Source organism: Pteropus alecto, unplaced genomic scaffold (genome assembly GCF_000325575.1).
Source record: "Pteropus alecto unplaced genomic scaffold, ASM32557v1 scaffold3, whole genome shotgun sequence".
NCBI classification, from domain to species: Eukaryota; Metazoa; Chordata; class Mammalia; order Chiroptera; family Pteropodidae; genus Pteropus; species Pteropus alecto.
The window spans coordinates 59,376,965-59,390,013 of NW_006442484.1; the positions used below are offsets into that span (position 1 = coordinate 59,376,965).

Consider the following 13,049-nt stretch of genomic DNA (forward strand, 5'->3'; position numbering starts at 1 on the left):
GATGTATAACTAATGTTTTTAACTTCTGGAGGCTGACCTCAGTTCTCAGAAGTCACTCTAGAGTCTTTTCACTACACAAGGTACCAAAAACTGCTGTTTAAAAAAAAAAACAAAAAAACAAGCCTTTTTTATGTAGCATTTCTCTAAGCCCAGAAAATTTCACTTTGTAGATATCCAAAATTAATTTCTCTCTTGAGAAGCTTTAGGATGTCTTTTAGAAAATTTCATTATAGCTCAGCATTTATCAAATGATGACTAGGTTTTGGAATAAGAAATATTAAAATCAGCATGCCCCTGCTGAGTTAATCAGAGACTTCTGGATTGTTAAATTAGCATAAATTATAAGAATATTTTTCCCAGTATTTTTGGTTCTCAACTTCAGGGATTCTGTAAATTTTTTTTAACAGTTACTTATTCTATAAGATAGAGTACGAGCTAATGTTTGTGCATGTGATATCACAGATAAAATATACCAATGAGACCATGAACCAAAGAGTTTCCTAACAGATTCTAATAAATGGGAGGAAAATAATCCAACAATAAATTATTTTTCAATGTCTGAGTTTCAGTTAATTGAATGACAAAATCAGTTCGATTTGAAATGTTAAATATATTTAAATGAATCTCATCCAGATTGGAATTAATTTCAAAGAAGCACCTGCCTTCCAAAATATAAGGCACTGAAATATAAGATGATCATTCTGCAGAGTAGTATTTCCCGGGAACATATGAACCTCACAAGTTAAAAAAAAAGAAGGTAAAAATATGTGTCAATGATAAGTAATTAATGGAAGAGAAAATCAAGTTATCAAATAGAAATAAAGATAAGAAAGTTTATTGTTTTGCCATTACCCTATCTTAGTTCTCCTTATATCTTATTTTCTCTCTTACCTCATTAGTTTTCCAATGTATTGTTTACTTTCATATTTTTGAGACTAGGATAATCAGTGTCTGTATGTACTAATCACTCAAAAATTATTTGTCAAATAAATGAACATATGAATGAAATAAATAGAAGTAATTTATTTCTGGTGTTTTTATCTTTTTACTATTTAATCTTTCTTTTCCAAGATTTATTTTTTGTGCCCTCACATGGGCTATATCATCTTAAAAGTCTGAAGAATTACTATGAAAACTAAAAAAAAAGAACAACAACAACAAAAAAAACCCCACCATTGATTTAATTAAAGATGTAAAGAAATTAAATGTTGATGTAGGCAGGAAGATCTGCAGGTTTATTTTGCAGGAGAAGTAGCCCTGAATAAAAAACAAAGCCCCAAAAGCATCAGGGCAAGATGAAATTCAATACTATTTTAGAGGGAAGGGAGGGTTTGGAACAGCTTCCGTTTTTGCATTACTCTGGGCTACTGATTCAGTTGCTCCTGCTAATGCTGCATGGCAGGTGTGCAAGCCCCACTTTCAAGTCTGATATTTCACCAGATGAACTGGCATTTAACCTCCTCAGGCTCTCCTCAGGAGTCCTTCGATGAATATACCAAAGAGCTTTTGGTTTGCTATGATTCCTTAAAGGTCAAGTCGTAAACATTTAATGGATATTTGATGATTAAAAGAACTATTTACCATAAATGGTTTAGCTTAAAAAGACTTTTCTTTCTAATTTTGATTACATAGTGTTAAGAACAAAATAAGATAATGCCTCAACAATCTGCCCTGACATTAGTTTAGAGTTTTGTGATAATAGCAGGTTCTTATTTGAAAATACCTGCATTAATATAAAATGTAACAATTGCTTTGATATAAATTAAATATTTCTGTCTAAATTCATATTTTCACTGCTATATTTTGAATACATGTTGAGGGTACTAAGTGTAAGGAGCTTTTTACAGATTTACTTTTATAATGGTTTAGCTTTTTATCAGCACCTTTATTAGCAAATATTTTTGATATATTTCATTTTACTTCAACCCCTCACTAATAAGTGTAAAAAGTTATTGAGTCAGGAAGTTTCTTAGAAGGAATAAGATCCTCTGCTTATCAGAGATTCTAAGTGCTGGTTAAAAGTGGATGTCATCAGTAATCAGACAAAATGACAGTGTTGGAGTTCTCAAGCAAAAATGTCACTCATATTAGGTTTTTAACAATTTGGGGATTTTAGCCCCAGAGAGGAGGTACAAATGTTTAAGGGCAAACAGAGCCTACTAAGTGTGCCCGAGCTGAATTAGCTATTGAGAAAGTATCTTCTTAAATGTCTCAGGATGAACCCAAATGAAACTCAAGGCTGCTAAATCACATATAAAATTTAGGAAACAGCTTCTGCTGTTGACTTTTGTTTTCAGTCATAAGCAATTTTGAGAAAAAAAGAGCTTTGACAGGATGATTGTTTCTTGGTTAGATCATTAACGTTCATTCATTCAACATTTATTCCCCACATACTGCATACTAGAAACTGAGAAAAATTTGAAGAAACTGTTTCTGAATTCTCGGAAAACTGTAAATAAAAGAAAATAAGATAATCAGGGTTAAGAGGAAACATATATGTATGGTACATGAGAATTACACCATATAAATTTAAAAAGATATCAAAGAATAGAAAATAAGGAACTTTAAGCTAGAGAACTGCAGGAAGGAAAGAAAAGAGAAAACATGTCTGGATAGGAAAGCATTAGGAACAAAAGTTGATATGAAAGAGGAAAGACTGAAGAAAGGAGAAATAAAAATCCCTGAATAATATAATCATCTTCATGTATAGAAATACTAAATTATTCAACTAAGCATGCCAACTTTTAACCAAAGGTTTAAAAGCATGGAAAACACTAATAAATTATATTCTGAGAATATAACCGTACTTTCCCTTTTAAGACTACCTCACTACATGTATTCAGTCCAACAGCTGGCTAGCTAAATTAAATAACTAATTTTACTAATTTCAAAAATTGTTTTATATAGAGTTAGTGAATTAATACATATTAAGCCAGACATATCGAAAACTATATCATCTTAGTATAACAGAGATTTATTTTATAGCAAGCATATTAGCGCATAATCAGAATAACTAAATAATTAGAAAACATAAATCATTTGTCCTTCTTTGCATAAAAATTAAAAACTTTAGTGGTGGAATTTGGAAAAAATATATATATAGATAAAATATTTTCATTAGTGTCCTTTACAGATATAAATTTAAGAACAAAGAAGTATGTATTTGTTGTTTTTGTGTAAAAAAATCTCAGTGCTACACACCAATATACATTTTCATGCTAATGAATTCTTGAAATTATCTGAAGTTCTAATGATCTAGACTGGGCTCAGTTGGGGCAGGCTGGATTCCAGATTCTCTTTGTGTTTCATTTTGGGAAATCTTTTGACCCATTTTCAAGCTCACTTGTTTGTTCACTTTTTTCTTGTAAGGATAGGAGTGACAACTTCCAAGTTCTTCCTATGTTAGAGCTAAAACTAGATGGATTACTATTTGAAAAAAAAATATGAATTTTAAAAAACAATAAGGAAACACTAAAATTTATAAGCAATTTTTAGATCGAAGCTTATTGGTCAAATTATTATATGTTATTAGTCAAATTCTCCCCAAATTATGGTGAGATTTGTTCTGAGTAAACAAACAAACAAAACTCTGCTATTTTCACAAATCCATGGGACCGTATCTACTCTAGAAAACCAAAGACTAAGGGGAAAGTAATTCTAATATAGGCATCATTTGTTCCTATCCTGTGAAGTCACTTCACTTCAAGTGTCTGAACCTGAGGCTAATTTAGATCTATAATAGATGTATGCAGTAGCTTCCTACCAACAAAATACCTGAAAATCTGCAGAAATTAACATCACAAAATGAGATTGTGATTTCCAAAATTCGTTGACTTGATCAACATCTCTTTGTTCTGAATTTTTTGACCAATATAATAATTTATTGTATCTAATCTCTACAATTGCGTTTCTGAGTGCATATTCCAGTGTCACTGGCATAATCAAGTGGGAAGTTTAGTATCTTGATAAATGAATCAAAATCTCTGAGAGAAGATCCAAGAATATTCATAGTAAGAACTTTTTGTATAATTATTGCAAACACTATAATTGCTCTACACCAGTGGCTAGTTCTCAAAGTGCGGTTCTGGACTGGCTTGTTTTAATAAGTCCTTCATATGATTCTGATGCATAGTTCATTGCTCTGTACTATGAGAATAATAACAAATGTGTACTTTGCTTCTACAAATGTGACTTCTATTTCCTAAAGAATCTTGAAGATGTAATGGATCTTGTTCGCTATTTTAACAAACCATTTCAAATAATCGGAGTGGTAATTCAATGAATTCAAAATCAATAACCAACAATAGGTTTAATAGGTTGCTGAACTGTTTTTCCTCCTCTTATCAAAATGATTGTTTCTATTAGGTGATATATCTCTGCCTTTATGTTCTATATTTTACTTTTATTTATTTTTATTTTACAGAAATTATTTGACAACATAAGAAAACAAATGTTTCCAAAATACATTCTATAAAAATAAATTATCTCTGGGTGAGAAAAGTCCAGATAGAAATAAGTGAATATTCATTTTTTTAGTCTTTAAATTATTTTAAAATGAAAATATCAGTATCTTACAGTTTCCAAAATTATCAGGAAAATATTATGTATTGCAAAAGTTGTGCTCCAACTATTTCACCTCAATTTTACTTCAATGTATCTATAATATCTATAAATCTTTAAAAGGGCAAAGTACTTTTTTAAGTGTTATAAATTATTTAAGCTTAACTATTCAATAGGCCTGCTCAATATAAACAAATAAAGTTCTTAATGACATAATAAATGAGTTTAAATTAACTATAAAAATGTATGTGACAGGAAGATTTTAAATAATTTTGTTAAATCCAAGTTTTAGAGTAGTTTTGTAAATGAATGAGGAAATTATTTAATTAAGGTAGTATAATACTACATCAAACATGAGGAAACAGACATTATGATTGTATTCTTTTTGGTAGTGTTTTCATTCCAAGTTGATATGTGAGTCTAACTATTCTGAACTATTCAATAGTGTGTAGGAAACAATCTTCCTTGGCATAGGTTCGAAATAAAGAGACCATTATAAAATTGTAACTATACTATTGGGTAACTTTTTGAAATAACACTATACCTTTATAACCTTTTTATTTACCCAGTAATAATACATGTTTTAAAACAAAAATCTGAATATATTATGAGCTTATGCCTTTAAAGTTACTATTTCAATATGTTTCACAGATCGAGCATATTGTAAATAAACTCAAAACTGAAATTTTTCATTAAATTCAATAACCAGGAAGAATTAAATTTTAAATAATAACCTTGGACATAGTTAATGTCCAAGGATGTCTATCCACCCTTTGAAATAGTCGAAACTGTTGAAATAAATTTAAACTATAAAATATTAACATCAGAAAGAACAAAAGGAAAAACTGAGTCATATTAATAAAATTAAAATAATATATTTTTCTTTTAGGTTTTGAATTGTGTCAACATTTTAGGGTGAAATTTATGTACTTCAATCCCATCAAATAAAGTGAGTGTGTAGTCTAATCTGAATTTCTCAATTACCATTTACTTTTTCTATTGCAACCTATTAATATGCACCCAGGGTAGCCTGTTATATGAACAAGGAGAGATAAAAGCTCATACTATAGATAATAACATTACACTTATCATTTCTCTAGAGGAATGTTTCTGACTTCTATAAATATGTCAGAGCCATGATTCTAATATTTTATACAGGTCAAGAGATTTATATTCTAGAAGCAATTAGTACATTTCTAGATTGTAGTTTTACATAATAAAATCTCAAGGAATTTTTTAAATAACATTTTAAAAGTTGACACTAATGTCTACTTTAATTTTATTTTTCAAAGCATATGCAAAATCCATCTTCAGATTATTTGGCAGGGGAGAAGTTGATATTTTAGATATCAATCCAAAATTCTGTACATAAAAATCTCATACCCTTCTATTTAAGTACTTTGGTATTAAGAAGAGATTTAAAAAAAAAAAAAAGCATTATGGTTTCAGTATTCTTTTCTACTTATCTCCCCACTACCACCAGACTAAGAATCTATGCTAAGGAAGAGATAATCTCTGTTGAAGAGTCAGAAACCAAAGACACACAACCTTAAAACAGGTAGAAAAATCCCTGGAGGATTATCACACAACTGCAAATTTTGTAGAAAGAGAGAGAGAAAAAAAAAAAGCTACGGAAGATGAGATTTTTTTAAATCTAAAACATTAGCTTCTGCAACACAATAATTATTAATCATTTTGATTTTAAACAGATCTTGTCTTTAGTGGTCAAAATTAAATGAAAAACATTCTTAGGTTAAATATAAGGTAACTTTTATTTCACTATATTTTAAAGGAAATGACTTATGCTAAAAAAAAAAAACTGGAGGTGAGTGAGCCTTATTTGATTAGCTTAAAATAATATCTACTAAATATTTCTTCATGAAAGATAAAGATATAGATCTCGCTTTCTATAACCTATTTTGCTAATCATATTACAACTCCAAATTGTACAACTCCAAATTGTCAAGATTTAGAATATTTATTTCTATTGTAACCATAATGTTTTATGTATATTTAAATAATTGAATTTTTAATACCAGTGTTTTTTTTTTTTTACGGTTTCAAATTCATCTACTGGTAAGCTAGATTTCTTTGGTTTTGTTTTGCTTTCCTAAGGAAGGATTTGTGTTGCTATAGTTTCTGAATTCTTACATGTTTGAAAATGTTTGCCTGCTGCTTTGGCTCTGAACAAAAATTTGGTTGGATAAAAAATTTTTAAAGCATACTTTCTTTTGCTAGAGGTGTTATAGCCAATGCTGTGTTGATAGAATATATGAAGTACACAACCAGCTCGATTTATTTTTACTAACAATGGTGACAAATTATTTTCCCCAAATGTCTATGGTATTTTTTCTCTTCTTTAACATTTAGTAACTTTACCAATATAAGGCTCAGTATAGATTATTCTTAGTCAACTGATAAAATTCCAGATAAATTATTATCTGGAGAAAATTGCATGTCACCAACATAAAACTGTATTTTTATGATAATGAGTAATGTTATGTATTGGAGAAAATGTTATTTGGGGTTTCACATGTAAGTTACATCAAATAGATGCTTTGAGGCTGCAAATTCTTCTTTCCAAGCTATTTAACAGATTCTTATAGTTTTATTCAGTTTCCTATGGTACCATAGTTCTCCCACTAAATTAATCTTGTAAAGAGTCCAATTAATGTGGTTCAATCATAAGATGGCAACCAGAAAACTTTCAGACTTTTATTTTCATAAAGAAGATGAAAGTAAAGAGGAAATGAATACTTTCAGTTTCAAACTTTTTCTGTTTTCTAAAGTTTTGTACTTATCAAAACACCTAATCAAAAATCAGATTTACCTCTATGTGTCCCCGGCATTGTACTAAAAAATTTACAAAGCACTGTATACAAACTCTATCCCTGCAGTACACATACATCTAAAAAGCACGTTAAAAGATGGGAGATGCTGAGATTCTCATTTTTTAATTTTAGTATATTTCTGTTTATTGCTAGTTGTTTGCTTTCATCATCCACTCTCCTATCTTACTGACATCCTGCAGAAAACATAAAAGAATCGGTGCCTTTTATTTCTTGCAAAGAAACACCATCTTCTTCCCTGCTTATATTAACCATACCAGCCGGGACCTGCAAAACCATGGAATGATTCATTTTAACCACATTAATTTTTTTTAAAAGCAAGCATAAAGTCATAAACTAATGGCAGCAAATTCTATGTGACTCAAATAGTGTTGCCCTTTCTTAAATTATTACATGAGGCTGACTGGCATTGAAAGGATAAGTACTATGAGCATATGTAGTATATATATGTATATATATATATGTATATATGTATAACAAAAATTTTACATATATATGTAATTTCATATATTTTTTAAGTAGTTTGATGTCTTTTCTAATACCTTTTTCCATAGAAGGCTATAGATACACGATAGCCTTGTACTACATAATGGAGAAATAGAACACAGAGTTTCAAGTTGTAAGTTGTCAGTAGATTCGCTCTAGTTTATTATGAAGAGTAAATATCTCAGAATTCTTTTTTGTAGGTTTACTTTCCTCTGAATCTTACTTGCTACTCTTTATTCAAAAGGTCAACATATTGTGTGAACTTAAAAGAATTTTCACGCAGTCCCCAGAATGACTTCCAAAGAAACATAAGTTCATTCTCAAAGTTAGTTAGAAAACAAGATAAAGAATATTCTCTAAAGCTGCAAATAATCAAACCACTACCTGAAGAAGCTATTTTTCCTTGAATGAAATTATTAAGATCTCAGCATTTTATGTGTGAAATATCTGCCGATTCTTTGGAGTTAGTTTTGTCGCCCACAATCAGGCTTTTAGCAAGCACAATTTGAAAAACAAGTGGAAATTTTTAACAATGAAATGCAGAAGTTCTTTATATTAGAATCATGGGGAAAAGAAAGGTTCCAGGAAAGAGAAAAAAAAGATGCAGTTGCAGAAAAATATGAATGGTAACAAATAGTCTTTAAGTATTCAAAAAATAAATTTTCTGTTTTGACACCAACATTAAATTGCAAAGCATTTCCTCGTTCTTAAGGAAAATGCCATAAAGCCTCACTCAAGTTTCTGTACAGAATAAGATATGCAAGGAGTCTACAGCCATGCTACCCTGAACAAACCGGATTCCATCTGATCTTGGAAGCTAAGCATGGTTGGTCCTGGTTAGTACTTGAATGGGAGCCCATCTAGGAAGACCAGATGCTGTAGGCATAAAAGAAGTAAATAAATAAAATAAATAAGGGATTGTAAGCTGACAAGATCCTTGCAGTCTGTAAGGTCAACCAAGGGTTGCCTCGCCTAAAAAAAAAAAAAAAAGATATGAGAGGAGAGATCAATGAGACTGAGGTGAAGTTCAATCAAAAAAGGAACTTTATACAATTTTTGTTTTTATTTACCATGTTATAATACCTGCTGTTCATTGAGAATGCAAATTTTCACACTACATTACTTTTTAATACAATGTCTTCTCCCTGGGTTTTCTGGACTGATGTGCTTGAAGAAAGCAGTGAGAACCCAATTGTGTTAAATAAATAAATATGTTTCATGTATTTCTCTTGGTCTGAGTGGGGAACAAATAAAGTGGCTCAGCTAGCACGAAAGAGATAACTAAACATTTAACTACAAACACCAGTTTGTAGTGCAACATACCAATTAAATGAATTATTATTCAAGCAAAGCAGCTAGCAGCTTGTTTAAACAGTGTAAAGAAAGTTTCTATGCCACAGGATGTCCTGGGACACTGTGTCCTTTAGAGAAAAACAACCACAAATTTCATAAACATAGCTGCTTTTTGAATTTTGCAGTTAGACTAGTGCATATTTTGTCTCTCTTCATTGAAGTTTTCTCGCAAGTTACCCACTTTATCATCTCCGTATTTTTATAAAATTAGAGTTGAATATTTTCTGGTATCTAGTGGCTTAGGAGGGATATGTTTCATATGGTTTAGCATGAGATTCAATTAGTATTGGTTATTACTAAAAACATAAAATACTAAAAATCATCAAAGCATATACAATTTACATTGGTCAAATAGTAATTTTAAGAAAAAAAATTACAAAAAAGGGAAACCATAAATATGAATTGGATTAAATATTCTGCTTTTCATATAGTTCAACTATTATTCATCACTGCTTAATTTAGATTGAATAATCACCTAATCAGGTATAAAATAAAAATTCACCCCAAAGCTTTAATTGGGCTCCAACATTTTTGAGCTCTATTCTTTCTGCCTCAGCACTCTAAGTGTCTAGGTAGAAAAGTTTAACACCTCAACATTCTATTTTAATTATTTGCTCTCCCTAATAGACTTGCTGATAGAGGCTTATCTAAAACAGGGCCTTTATCTGTGGCCTTATAGTTTCCATTTAGCTATAAAATGCTTCAGGCCTTTTTATCCTTTTGATAAAAGGTAGTCGCTTCTCTCCTTTACACAGTTCCTACTATTACAAAACAGAAGAAAGCCAGAGACACTTATAAGTTGTATATAACTTAGGATGAGATTTATTCCCTTAGACACCTTCTAGTCATTCACATCTCCCTCATTTAATAGCCCCTCTGTTCATAGCCTTTACTAATTACTTTGTACAAAATCACTAATGATAATAACTTAATAAATCTAGTCATTCTTAGCTGCTTAAAGGAACTTTGTCTTTATCTTTTTACACATATCTGAACAAAATAGCTCAGAAGAATTTAAATAAAATTATAAAGTATGTTATCTTGCCCAATTTACCTAAAAATCTACATAAGGCATTTAAACTGCTTAAAAAATAATTATTTTTTTTATAATTATTTATGAGCCATAAGAAAAAAGTAATGCATTGTTTTCTAAGTTGGCTGCTTAAAATTCAGTCCTTCACATAGTCTCCCCCCATACCCAAACACTATTAATCCTCTTTCCTGTATCCATCAACTCTTACGAGTCTCCAACTGTCATTCTGATGCTAGGGCCTCACTTTGGCACCATGTGCAAGTGTATATGTTGAATGATAGATGAGGTCAAGACAGTAATTTCTATCTGAGAGTTCCACTTCTTCCCTGTAAATTGCATAGCCTTCTGATGGTCCCTTCCTCGCACCACCCCACACTCAAAAAAGGCTCCAGAAGATCTAGATGGGCATTTCTGCTTTCAAGAATGGACCCAGCTCTCACCTAAGTAGCAGATCACACTCCCACATTCTGCATGGAATAACTCCTCCTAGACCAACGACAGTAGTACTTGCATTCCAGAGTGCCTATCATCCAGAATTAGGAAAAACTCTTGCCAGAAAATACAATCTCTCAAGTATTAGATGAAGATGATATTCTATAATTTCTTTAAAGATACCTTACAGATTTGATTCATCTTATGTCTCCCATAGTATCAAATGTAATCATTTATATGTAGAAGGCACTCAATATATATATGCTAAATGTAAGATTGAAAAACTAAAGAATCACAGTTAACTTTTTAATATTCAGAGACAACAATGGTGATACCTTCTATTGTTTAAAAGAAGTATGGCAAAAACAGTAAAAGAACAAAATTTAATAAGTGAAAAAACTACAATTATTTTTATTGAAAGCAAAATATATTTATTGTATTATTTTTATACAGCTTTTTGTTTTCAAACATAAACACACATAAAACAAGTAGCATTCATTTAAGAGAGTTTTATGCATTAGTTCTATTGATTTGGGTGTCCTGATTGTTCTTGAAAAAATGCACACACACTCACACATACACACACTCATAAGTTAAAGCCCATAGATCACAAATGCCATTGAGGTCGCTATAGATTAAAGATGTGACCAGAATCTCTGGCTCCTTTGCTGCCTTCTCATGAAGAAAAATAGTGTTTTTAAATTTTCTTAATGAAGTTACATATATCATTTTTCAGCTCCCTTTTCTTTCTTTTCTCAATACAGTCCTGTCATCTTTAGAGTTGATGTCAATGAACTTGAATTTTTCTTAAGTCAGACTCCCAACTAAGTGAGATGAATGAAATCAATATTCTTTCCTTTACAGGTGAAATGAGTTTAGTAACATATGTAGTACTGTACCTTCCTATCTTTTCTTCCCCTTTGTACTGCAATCCATCAATGTATCACTCTTGGCACCTAAATGAACATATCTTAATATGAGATTTCAAGCAACAATTCTTTCTAAATGTAATGAAATATTTCAGTCTTTGTTCTTAAAAACTCACACCTAGATCTATGTTCTTTGCTTCTCCACAAGAATTTATTTCTATTATTTTTATAGAATTTTATAGTATTCACAAGCGACTAGTCAGGTCCTTGAGTTCATGAAATATCTAATCTCTACATGCATAAGACTAAATGCTATTCAATTCTGAGGGCTGACTAAAAAAATAGAAGGACTTGCAGAAAAGGGATTTTTATATTCAAGGCCACCACGCTTCATGGTTTTGCTCTGTATCACAAAGCACCTGTTTGCCATTATTCATGAGGCTTCTATTAATTCAAGAATTCCCTCTGCAACAGTTCTTCTTATAAGAAAAAAGCAACTTTATCAGATTGCTTGGTGATGTATTTGTGAATTATAAAATGCTGTGTGATTTTTTAGAAACTTTTTAATTCTATAAATTATAATTACTGACCTATTCTAATTTTATATCCCAATTACATATGTTATTACATATGATTTAAGCAGATGATAAAAAGAAGAATTCAGTAAGAAAAATGTTAATTCATACTGGTTAAAGGATAAAAATCATTTTTATTCATATATATTATGATGTTAAAAGAGTAAATTTGGAGAAGACATTAAGAAAATCAAACTAAATAAGAAAATAGAGACAGGGTCTCTAAATTATTATTACTATATGAGTGAGATAAGCCAAGAAAACAGGTGAGTTTCAATCAAATGGAGAAGAGGTACTGGCTGAGACAGAAATTAACTGTCACAATTACAGTTACAATTTACTCTCTCAACCCCAGGCCCATCTCAGTCTTTCAGTAATAACACATGTGAAAAGCAACACACAAAGGAAGTAAAGACTATTAGTAAGTAGTTAGTGAAATCATGCTCTGACTGGTTTGGAGGGAAGTCCAAGTTGCAGTTTGAGAGGGATGTGTATAGTGGTCAAAGATGGAATCAAAACAGGGCAGATGTGTGTGAATACTAAAGGATTGTATCAAGACCGATAATTTAGGGAACCCTTGAGTATCTCAGACTTCTGATATGTCTCAATGTAGTCAATGTAGATAAATTTTTGCGTATATATGTTGCTTCACCCATTGTCTTTTATTGATTGGGGGAGGGGCGGGGGGGAAGGAAGGGGACTGCAAGATGGCAGAGCTCCTTCTCCAGATTTAGTGGTTCCTGTAAACTGACTGGAGGAGCTAAAGACCGTGACTGCCTACTGTGTGCACTATTTTCCCTGGCACTCTCACTACCCATAAAGATGCATGGGGTGGGGAAGGGGTGCATAGCAGGAACATAATAATAGGATTACAAAACCTCCTTCTCAAAAC

General features: G+C 31.0%; 1 pseudogene; it reads left to right on the plus strand.

The window, feature by feature from the left end:
* The first annotated feature begins 8,661 nt into the window (after positions 1 to 8,661).
* Positions 8,662 to 8,780, plus strand: LOC112470758 (annotated as a pseudogene).
* Positions 8,781 to 13,049: the final 4,269 nt, after the last annotated feature.